Below are 12,666 nucleotides of genomic sequence, written 5' to 3'. Positions count from 1 at the left end.
CTATAGGATATAAGGTTCTGCAAAATGAGAATGAGCAGAAACCTACAAGCCTGTGAGATCTATTTTCTTGGTGTTATGTCAGTATTTCCTAAGCAGCAGCTTTTGTGTTCACAGTGATACTTAGTTTTTAATCTATCGTTCATCAGGTTTTCTTTTTTAATTCACTTCAGACTAACCTTATTGTCAGCCTCAGAAATACCACCATAGCTGTCTGATGTGACACTCTCAGAGTTCTGAATCCCAGCTCTTTGAGTTCTTTATCAGTATCCCAAATTCCGAGCACCAATTTAGCAACACCATTAAGAGTTCTGAGTCTCAGATCCAAAGTGCCAGGACTCCTCTTCAAGATTCAAACATTCCCAAATTCTTCATTTACTCCTCAAATCCATGAATGCACCTTCTTGCCATTATATCTCATCCTTAATAAAAAATACACAGCATCTCCCTTAATTTGTGCTGTTCTTCAACAGCTGCTTGCCCATTTTCTTATATGTAACTCTTTTCAAGATTATAGTTGTGGTTTCTGTTTTTCTGACTGGACCCTGACTGCTACAGAACCAACCTTGGCATAATGGAGAAATGAATGAGAAAACATCACAAGAAATATATCTATTTTTTTATTAGTTCATGTTTGCTATACATATTACATTCTTGGAGAGGAATATATGTACATAGTATAGCTTATTTCTTTCCTTTTTTTTTTTTTTTCTGCTGCCCATACTCTCCCTCCCTTCTCCCTCTACTTTGGTCACTTTCCTGTTTGGGAAAAAAAAATTACCTTTCTCCTGTTGTTTAAATTTATATTTTGATTGTCTCATATAAGAGAAACCATAAGATATTTAAACTTGTGTGTCTCAGTTATTTCAATCAACATTATAGTCTCTGGGTGTGCATCAGAGGGATATGAAAAAAATTTATTTGGAAAACATCATAAAGGAAAAGGAAGAACCACTCTGAGTAATGACAGTGTCTTCTTCCTGGAGAGCTTAATGGTTTTGTATATAAAGTCAACTTTGAGAGCCTCTAATGAGGAGACATGGAAATCTCACAGTGCCTAACAAGACAAGATTAATAAATTAGAAATTTAGAAGCATCAAATTAAAAAAAAAATGAGTGTTCTTTATGTCATATCACTAACTTAAATCCTCTGTGAGAATCTGGCGAGGTAAGGTAAAGGTTCCAAAGACAGAATCATGTATAATTCTCTTGTATGTAGGAAACTAGGGCCTCTTCAAAGAAGCCTTGTCTCAAGCTTTTGTTCTGTCTCACCTTTAAAATATTTGCCTCGTTTTGAAAGAGCTTGGTGCACAGGTTATTGAATTGATATTTGAAGCTATGAGCATTAGAACTCACCTAATGCCTTTTACAATTTAAAGTATAGAGACACTGAAAATCTCAAATGAAATTCCATAAAATATATATTGCTAAAACTATTTTCTTACCTAAATCCATCCCAGTTGTACTGAAGCTATTAGTTTCTTGGTCTATCTTCCAAATAGAAGATGAAGACTTTTCAATTAGTAAGGAATACCACTCAGATACTTTATTGTATATAGCTTCTAACATTTTATTAAAAATTTCCACATATAATAAGAAAAACAAATATGGCTAATAATAAATAGAGGGAAGAAAATCTAACAAATATGATAAGTCTACAGGTACAGGATCTGAGAGATGATCTAGAGAATGGAAAAATGATGATTAACAAAACAATCTTAGTAAAATTTTATAATCTTCAAGAATAATACAAAGAAAAATTTCCATTGACAGAAAAATCATTGCCTACAGGTCAGCACCCAAAAGAAATACCAACGTTACTTCTTCAGGTAGAAAGAACATGATACCATCAAGAAATATGGAGGTGCGAGTAGTTCTATGAAACATGATAGAGAAAATGCATGAGTAAAAATTCAAAGATTTCCAGTACAAATCAAAATTTATACAGAGTTGATCTCCCTAATCCTAAAATCCAAAAGCCGGAATGGTAGAAAATCATAAATTTTCTGGGTATTGACATGATGCCATAATGGAAAATTCCACACCTGATCATATGTAATGAGTTCAATCAAAACTCAGGTGCACAGTGCAAAGTGTATTTAGCATCTTTAAAGGGAGAAAAGCTTGCAAAGTCTCTTCCAGCTCTAACATATCTTTTGGGTGGGAAGCCAGAAGACTCCATGCAAGCATTCCCACAAAAGGCAATAAAATGACACGTGTGCAAGCTGCAGACTTGTGGGATTCCCCCGCATGATTCCATGTTGTAGTTTCCTCCGCTAGCATCATGTCCGGTCAATCCTGTGTGCATCAGTCGGTGTGGATTTTTTGTTTGTTTGTTCATTTATTCTTTGTTCTGTGGTGTAAGACAGCATGAAATAGTGTGGCTAATGATAAGAAAAAAAGGAAGCATTTGTGTTTATCTACAGTGCAGGAAGTTAAACTTTTAAAAATTGGTCTTGTAAGTGTGAAACACCTTACAGAAGTGTATGGCATTGAAATGACCACATAGAAGACCAAAAGCACTGAGGGATAAACTACTGAAGTTCTATGCTGAGAGAGATGAAAAGAAGTTAACGAAAAATAACAAAGCTGCATTTGTTATTAGGTCTCAGTCATGTGTTGAGTGGGTTGTTCAGCATTTGAGTGAACACATATCAGTTAACAGTACAATGATTATGACAGAAAGATCACAATGAACTGAAATTGAGAACTGTGAGTACTCAGCATGATGAATGCAGAAATTTAAGGGAAGACACAGCATAAAGTTTTGGGTTTGTGATGACAAAGCATCTGCTGATCATATGGCAGTGTGAAATTAACCGAGTTTGCTAAGGTCCATGTTGAATACATGATGCCAGAACAAGTCTCCAATGTGGAAGATGCATCACTTGTTTGGCACTATTGCTCCATAAAGACACCAGTTACAGTTGATGAGATAGCTCCTACAAGAAGTAAGAATGCCAAGACAGAATAACTGTTTTGGGATTGCTGATGAAGTAAGCACATATAAATGTAAACTTGCTTTGACAGGCAAAATCTTGTTTCTACACAGTTAAAAGGAGTGATTTTTTCACCAATTCACTATTATGGAAAAAAGTCACAAATTGGCAGAGACAGCTTTCCCAGATGATTTCATAAATATTTTTTTATTAGTAATTCCATGTACATTGCAGGGAAGGTAGGCTGCAAGCCAATAGCAAGATTTTATTAATCCTTGCAATTGTTTTCATCACCCAGTTGAAATTATAATCAAAGATAATATTTGTGCCACATGCTTCCCCTAAATGTGACTTCACTACTTCAACTATGTGATAAGTTATTCTTAAATTTATTATAAAAACACTTTCTTGTGCTGCATGAAAGCAGCAACGAAAGAGGTGTGGGTGTGAAAGATTTTAAAAATCAGCATGAGGAATTCCACACAAGCTGTTGTCAAAGCTAGGGACACAATGACCCAAAACAGTTTCTTGGTATAACTTGTGGCCTCTGCCCGTATTCCACTCTGTTGATGAATAAGGAGGCCACTTTGAAGGGTTCCTTCTGTCCATGAGAACACAGAAAGATATCTGGCCTACCTACAGATATAAACAAATGTACCTTTGGAATCCCTTACTACGACGGAAAAAGTAGGTACTGAAGCAACATACATTAATGATGAAACTCTAGTTATTCATTCATTGATGATGAGAGAGCTCTACCTGCTCTGAAGCAAAGGTGAATGTAATAATGGTGACACTGAAGATGATTGTGTTAACACTGACTAAAAGGTAACAGTGCATAATACGGTCAATTTGCACGGTGGACTTATTGGAGGACAAGAGCATTATGTCACAACAGAGCAAGAAATCCTGTTATTTATAAAATCAAAGAGCAACTTCTAAGACAAAGAACACTGATGGTGATAACTCTAAGAAACATCTCAAGAAATCATTCAGTGGAATGAATGCATCCTTGCCAGTAGAGGATACATATTTTGATTCTTCCATTGCTTTTGAGTTGCTTCTGATATTTATTCTGACCCAAGTAGGTAAAATATAGATATGATAACCTTTCAGTCAATACACAGCATGCCCGGGTGAGATTGAAGGTCGTGCTGTTGTGTTTCACAGCTGACTCATGGATTCTGGTGGTGTCCCTCTGCTGCTTGCTGTACTCTCAACATAATTTTTCACTGTGTCAGTAACCTGTGGTTTTACTCTGTGACCATTAATTGCGATAGGTCAGCTAGACTCGAGTAAGAAATGCCTAGCAGATTAACAAAGCAAAGCTCTGGGTGTGTCTGTGAATGACTGACATGAAGGATGGCACATGCAGGTGGGGAAGAACCATTCCTGGAGAACAATTGACTAGTAGTGTGCAGGGAACATAAAAGGAAAAGAGATGAGCATGCCTCTCTCCAAGTGATTCCTTTGCTGCTGTCACCTTTGAGTATGAGCCCCTGATTTCTTCAGCCTTCTAATGCAGACTCACACCAGGGACTCTCCCTCAGGCTTCCAGGGCTTCAACTCTGGGCTGGTGCTTTATTCCTAGTCCTTCTTACTCTGTGGCTTGCATCTTGTTGGATTGAGCAGCTATTTGATCTTTTGGGTGTGCTGCTCACAGACAGCCACTGTGGACTCTCCTGCCTGGGATCCTGTAAGCCTATTTAATAAATCTCTTTGCACAGAGAAACACATATTTCCCTCTGATGCTTCTCGTAGGAGACTCAAATTTAGTGTTTATGTTTGAACAAGAATAAGAGAATGCTTGTTTACTAAGAGCATATAAAACCAGTCAGGAATGATGGTGGGCCAAGACCATCACGGATGTTCAGCGAGGGACTAAAATACAGATACCTGCTTTTTCAACCAGGTTTATTGTACATTTACTTTGTTTCATTCCCCAAATCAGGTAAAATGTTGTTTAAAATTACTTTGAGGATATAGATGTAAGATGTATATGAAACTTAAATGAATCACATGTTTAGATTGACTCCCACCACGAGCATAGACTCATTGTATAAATGCAAATGGTCTAAAAGCAAAAAAGAGAGAGAAATCTATACCACAGATACTTTTCATCTCAGCAATGGAGGCAAGTGATGCCCAACCTGTACTATTTTGTAGATTATAAAATATATGCCAAATATGTTTCAAATATAATGCAAAAATTGGAAGCATATAAAATGACTTCAAATGTACTAAACTTCCAAGAGTAATTAGAAGTGGAGAATGAATGATATATACAAGATATATCAAATTGAGGATTTTTTGCATTTGCTAGCATAAAAATTTGATTAATGATGTAAATAGAAGCAGCCCTTTGTATCCTACATCTACAAATTCAGTCACATGCAGAAGGATACCTTATAGATACTACACTTTTCATTATTCCCTAACCTATGCAGCATCATAACCATTTGCATAAAATTTCCATTTCATTGCAATTATAAGTAATCTAGAGATGATTTAAAGTGTGCTGGAGGACATGTATAGGCAATACATCAATAAAATGCCATTATATAAAGGATTAGATCATTTGCAGAAATAGAAGATAGTAGATAGATATAAGTGATAGATGATAGATAGATACAGAGATAGATAGATAGATAGATAGATAGATAGATAGATAGATAGATAGATAGATAGAGCAGTACTAGGGTTGCAACCCAGGGGCTTTGCATTGAGCTACATCCCCAGCCCTTTTTTATTTTTGAGACAAGTTCTTATTAAATCACTCAGTTGCCCAGACTGGGCTTGAATTTTTCATCTTCCTGCCTCAGCCTTCCAGAGTGCTGCCATTACAAGTATGTACCATGTTTTGCTGCATCTGTAGAAATTGATACCCAAAGGTGTCCTGGGGCCTATTGTCTATAGATATCAATAGACAATCGTATGAAGGAATACAAAATATGAACTCTTTACTGAGGTCAACAATATATTGAGCCAAAAATACTTTTTAACTGAAGTGCATTTTTCTAGCCATGTGCAATCAAGTTATAAGTCAAAATTAAGTAGTAGTACAAAAAGTCTAAAGGCATGGAAATAAAAGTATTCATTTCTAATTAATCTATCAGTGAAGGAGAAGTCAAAATGGAAATTAGGAATCTTTTAAACTTTAATTTATGTACATGCAGCACGTGTAATTACCACAGGATGTAATGAAAGCACTTTAGCCACAGTACTTTAACTAAAATACTTTAAGGAAAATAGCCTTATATAAACAAATGTTTTAATAGAAAAGACTAAATAAAGAAGAAATTGTTTAAATTTCCACATCAAAAACTTATACAAGAATACTTAACCTGCCAGGAATACAGGAGGGTTTTCTTCATCTCATAGGATCATCTGGAAAACATGTCAACAAATCTCTGCAACAAATATTAAATCTATTGGTGAGTTATATGATATTTTCTGGAAAAACTGTTGAAGAGACTTTGTCGGGATCCCCTCCTCACTTCTACTGAATGTGGTACCAGACATCCAAACAGAAGAACTATTACCCACAAGTGGTATTATGTTATACCTAGAAAATATAAATGATACAAACCATTAGGATTAATACTTAAATGGAACAGACTGATGATTTGAAGTCCATACTCAGTTTCTAGGGCTGGGAAATTAGCTCAGTGACACAGCACCTACCTAGCAAGAACAAGGTCCTGAGTTCAATTCCTGGTACAAAAAAGTAATGAATAAATAAATAAAATCAATTTCTAATTAGCTCCAAAGAACAGATAGAAAAGGAAATTGATAACTAATGGCACTTATGATAATCTGAAACATGTCTATCAAACTCAGAAAATACTAACAAAATATGAATAACATGTTTACACAGGTAACTAAAAACCATTGTTAAGAAATTAGGTAATAATGAAATAATAACAACAACACAATGTGCAAGTCCTCTGAAGCACACAGAAGTATTTAGTGCTTAACTTACAACCCACAGCAGAGGGCGTTCTTCATCACCAGAGCCAACAGAGTCATCCAGAAACTTTAGAGGATGCCCTCTCAATTTTCTACCTCAGCTCAGGGCTGAAACCATCATTTCTGTAAACAGGCTCGCAGAGGTGGAGGCTGCCAGTAGCCAGTTTTGCAGAGAGTGGTTCTTTCACGCCTGCAGTGGAGTTCAAATCCCAGCTCAGACCTTTCTAGCTTTATGGCTTTAAGAATTTGCATCCATATTTGAAATACAAAGAAAATGATAGCTGTAACTATCTTATAGTCCAACATTGCTCTGAGAATTAAATGTAATGTTAATTTAAGACAGCATGGTGTCTGATATTAAAAGATTTAGTTGAAAACTGTTAACTATTAAGAATGATTATAGGCTTAGTGAAATAAATGATGAATTTTCAATAAAAATACAAAGCCAGTTTTTAAAAGGAATTTTGTGTATTCACTGTACATTACTCATTTATATCATACTAATTTTCTTTGTTATGATTTTCACTTAATTGGCATCTTCTCTCTCATGTTTACACTGTTTTTGCCTAGTAATTGCTGTTCCAGTTTTTAAAATAAAATGATTCACAGTTAACATTATTATCAATCTATTTATTTTTATACTCCATGTATTTTTAGACTTACCCAAATGATTAGTGATTTTGTCACAATTATCTTTACTATTCACATTAACTGAAGAGTGATCTATGTTTTCCTATTTTACCTGTTCATATTTCATTACAGAATACTTTTGAAAATGTTAATTTCAAAGAATCCCTTTCTTATAAGGCAACAGAGGAATGGTTAGTGAGTATGTTAAATATTAGGGTAAACTTTCTTGACATTTGTAAAAGTTCCATATCATTAAGATTAAATTCAAACATTGACTGGTAAACTTGTAGGTAAGGCGCTTAACTGCTTTTCAAAAAGGCTCACATAATATCTGTGAGTAAATGATGAAGCTCAGTATTACTCCACTCTTTTAGAAAGAACTGCTTGTTTCCTGGTTTTAGATATTAGGGTTCCATGTGAATTTTAAATGAAAGAAAATGTTTGTGTAATAACAAAGAATGCCAAAATAAATATTTGAGAATATCCTACCACTGGAGCCAGATCTAGGGGTGCCTGCATTGTATCTCCACACCCTAAGAGGTTGTTGCAGGAGGATCCGCTGATCCAGCCCAAAATAGTCAAATTAGAGATATAGAAGACATTATTTAAAAATAAAATATAAAAAAGGAGTGAATAGCTCACTGTAAAGGCCCTTGGCTTTAATCCCCAGTACTAACAAGCAAAATGAAATATCTCACAATGGACGGAAAGAGTGGTTGCAATATGATTTATATTAGATGAAAGTTTAACCATGTTAAAATTACCAAGAACAGGTCTTTGTATTCTCTGATTCCATCTTTAACTGAATATTACTGTAAATTAAATTTTCAAAATGTCTATATCTGTGGCTCCTACATTCTTTTGGTGAATGTTACATATATTAAAATGTATTGATACCCCAAAATGTGAAAGATTTTAACAATAGCTGTATTATGATGTACTTTATACATTATGTAATTCACCTAGGTAGCATAATGCATATTTATTTATTAAAATAAATTCACTAAGCTATGATAGCAACACAGTTTTATAACAGTTTACTACCCAGCTGTCTGCTGTGTGTACACGTACCTGTAAATCTTGATTCCACTCCTCTCTTACCTCAGGTACTAATTTATTTCTGTCTCTATATATTTGCCTTTACTGGACTTTTCAAATAAAAGAAATCATATAATAATAATCTTATATCTGGTCTATTTTAGGTAGCATAACTTTTTGTTTCATTTATGTCCTCCCATGCATCCATAGCCCATTTATTCATTTATTTATTTGCTGCTTAATATTCCCTTATATGTATATTCCACATTTTGTCTATCTACTCATCAGCTGATGTATATTTAGGTTGTTTCTAATGTTGAGCTATTATAAATAATAACATTAATAACATTGTAAATGACATTTGCAAGTCTATATAGATTTATGTTTCTCTTGTGCAGATACCAAAGGGGAACTGCAAAGCTGTGTTGTAAATTTATATTTAACTATTGAAGAAATTACCAAACTTTTCATAAAGTGGCTGTCCCATTTCATAGCCCTTTTAGCCATACCTGAGAGTTCCTGTTTCACCACATCTCCATTAATTATTGTTGGTGGGCTCTTTTTATTAGAGATAACTTAGTATGTGTGACTAAGTATGTTATGGATGTGATTTGCATTTCCCTAATGACTAATGATATTGAAACTCTTTCATATTATTAATAGCCATTGAAGTATTTTCCTTGGAGAATATTTGTAATAAAGAATTGTACCCCTTTTATGATGTTGATTACTACTCAATTTAAACAGTATAACCTAACCCTCCCCTTTCTTTCTCAAACAGTCATTGATCCTCTTGCTACACAATACTCAGGGGAAAAATCAATACATGGATCCATCTGTTGGTTGCTCATATGAAGAACGGGCTATTACTATGTGGCATGCACCATTCATTATCACCTTTGTTGCTACCACTTCCTATATTTCTGTTGCAACAAAAATTCGGGTCTGATAATCATCTGTGGCACCCCTGTGGCATAGTCAATGAAGTATTTCAAACTTAACTTAAGATTAGGTCATTAAACTCTATGAAAAACCTCAAAGGCATAGAGGAAACTCCTGATGGTACTGACATGAGGCTCTTTGAAGTAGGAAACTTAGAAGAATGAGCAGAGTAGAGAAGGATCCTTGCCTGAAGAATAATAAGTAACCCAAAGTAGTTCAATACAAAACCAATCAAAACCTGAAGATGGGAAGCAAGAACAAACAACAGAAAGACACCCTTGAATACACAGAGATGCATATTCAAAATTTATTTTTAAATGTATGTAACTAAAAATAGATGGATTGGATTTGCGCTACATGGAATAGTCTCAGGATGAATTTAATATCTATTGAAACACACTTATTGACATATTTTCACAAATGTTATCAAAGTAATCAAACTATGTTATACTCACATTTTCAAATAAATTTAAACAAGATATCACAATATATAATTTATAGGAACTACTGAATATTAAAAGCAGAAGAAACAAGTGTGCCTCAATTTAAGCATCCACTCTATTGACTACGTTCTTCATTGTCATATAATCTGTTGATCTATTGTATTTGTAGAGGTCATGGACACATTGACCTAACATGTAATAAAATCAGATGCTTGGCACGTATAATTGGTTGGACAAAATGGGACTTCCTGGATATATTTTCCTTGGTAAGTGTCAAGCTATGTTACAGTGTAAATTAAACTGGCTTCAAATGACAGAAATCTATTATAGAAGATCAAATTAGAAAAGGGGTGGTTATCCCCCTTATTCTATTTAACATCCCAGCTCCCTGTTCTTAAATTTGGAAAGAGTAAATGGCACCTTGTGGCAGAAAACCATAGAGTCAGTGCTGTGACCTTATTGCTTAACACTCATAAATCTAATATCATTAAAATTACTCACATCATCTAAATAACAATTGATAATTAGCAGATTATTATGAACTCTTCATACATATTTTAGCAACTTCTCATCCCGGAAGGAACATAATATGTCTCTACCTGGTTACTCACTGCGTAATTCAATAGTTTCGTCTTTTTTGATACTCTTTGAAGGCAAGGTCTTAACCACATCCAAATTGCTCCAGAAAAACAGACAAGATATTGCATTGTTCATATTCCTCTGTAAGGGGATTCATTTGGTACACTTATCCAAGTTGTCTCAGAATTCATCAAGAAATTCTTCAACAGGTAATAGACAATTGTCCTGCCTGTAGTATAAGACCCTGTCACTTCAATTAAATGACTAGAAATAGTTTGTCAGGCCATCAGGCCCTATGTCTGACACTATTTAGAAATAGCTGGTGACATATATGTGAAAAGAAGCCAAATATTTCATTATTGGCATCCTTGTGGATTCAGTAGATAATCTATTCCTCATTCATTTAAATCAAATTGGTTTTATTCCCAAAGAGACCCACATTTAATGATGTTATTTGCAAAGAAAAAGCTGTGCAATTTCTCCAAATTGAAATAGAACATACATTGTCATCAGTGCCTCATAGCGAATCCCTTTTGGAGAGATTTTAGTAACTTCTATTGCAACCCCTGAGTCTGTGGTTACAAATAATGATTTCTGTTAGACACATGTGCCTTCCTTCCTTAGCTCCACAGTACCTACTTTTAGCATGTCATTTGCTGGTACAATGCTGGCCTCTCCTAGAAGAAAAGATTTTCACAGCCCTGGAATCTTTTTTCCTCCCTAACCTCCTGGTGAAAGCAGCACTCCACAAGGTTTTCTTGCTAAAAGAGAAGCAGCATCACTTAAATAGAGCCATGCCTTTTACTTCCCACTGTGTCTGCAATCTTTTGTCAAATTAGCAATACTAGAGATGGTCAGCCATCTCTGAAACCACTAGGCTATCTTTCAAGGCCTTTGGTATCAATCAAGTAAACAGTAAAGAAAATTTAATTTCTTGACAGATGCTACTACTCCCATCACACATAATGGAACTCATGAAAATTTTTGGTCATTTTTCAATTCTTAAGTAGGATATCAGTGACATAATGTGGGGGTCACAGTTCATAGAATTTATTACATGAAGGGTCGTGTCCTCTTCAAATAGTTTTATGTCTTGTTTTCCACTGTGGTACCTCTACTTTTGGTTTTTCTCCTTTTTACCTGATAGCACTCATTGAACTCTCCAGTATGTTATTATAAAGAAATCATAAGGACATCTTTCTCTGTTCAGCAGGTTAGAGGAAGGCTTTCAGCTTTTCACCACTAACCATGATGTTTGTTGTAGGATGCTTTGTTTGTTTGTTTTATAAATGATCTTAATGGACTGAGGAATATTTTTTCTATTCTAAATGAGTTATGAGTTTTATTATTAAAGGCTCTCTATTCAATGTTGTCAGTACTTCCTCAGCATTTATGGAGATGAGCATATGGTTTTTGTCTTTCATTCCAATATTTTTGTGTTTTACATTCAATGATTTTTGCACCACTTATATAGATCCCACTTAGTCATGGTTTGTCATTCTTTTTATACTTATTGGACTGAGTTGTCAATGTTTTGTTTAGGATTTTTTATCTGTATTTATTATGACTATTGGTCTGCTGTTTATAGTAAAAATGCACTTGAGGAGTACAGAGTCAAGGAAGAAAGATACAAGGTACATTACTAATGTAGCATTATGTAGTGTAATGTAGCATTATGTATTTGTTTTCACAGAACAAAAGAAAATTGCATGGTCAATTTTTGTGGTCTATAAGTGGTATCATTTTGATTCCTCACCAATTTCTTCCAACTGTCTTTGGAAAGATTCAAATATAAGTGGCTGAAATTTTTGATAAACTAAGAAGGAATGCACCATTCTGAAATTAAGTATTCATGCTTTCTTGGATCAACTCATCCCTTTCACTTATAATGTTAATTAGTTTATAAAGTGGACCCTCAAGTATCCACCAGCCTCACATATGAACAACTTGGATTACAACCCGGATTTTAGGTTTAACTTACAACCAAAGTCTTGAGTTATAAACTAAATGCCATCACTTGTGTGGTTGTAAACAAAGACTTGCAAGGCCAGAAAAGTATATGTAAGCATAAGTAAGGATTAGTCTGAGCCCAGATGCATGTGTTTGTAGATATGATTGTGGTCAGTGCT

Source organism: Chinchilla lanigera, unplaced genomic scaffold, assembly GCF_000276665.1.
Source record: "Chinchilla lanigera isolate Chin_1 unplaced genomic scaffold, ChiLan1.0 scaffold00002, whole genome shotgun sequence".
Lineage (NCBI taxonomy): Eukaryota > Metazoa > Chordata > Mammalia > Rodentia > Chinchillidae > Chinchilla > Chinchilla lanigera.
This window is presented reverse-complemented; position numbering follows the sequence as displayed.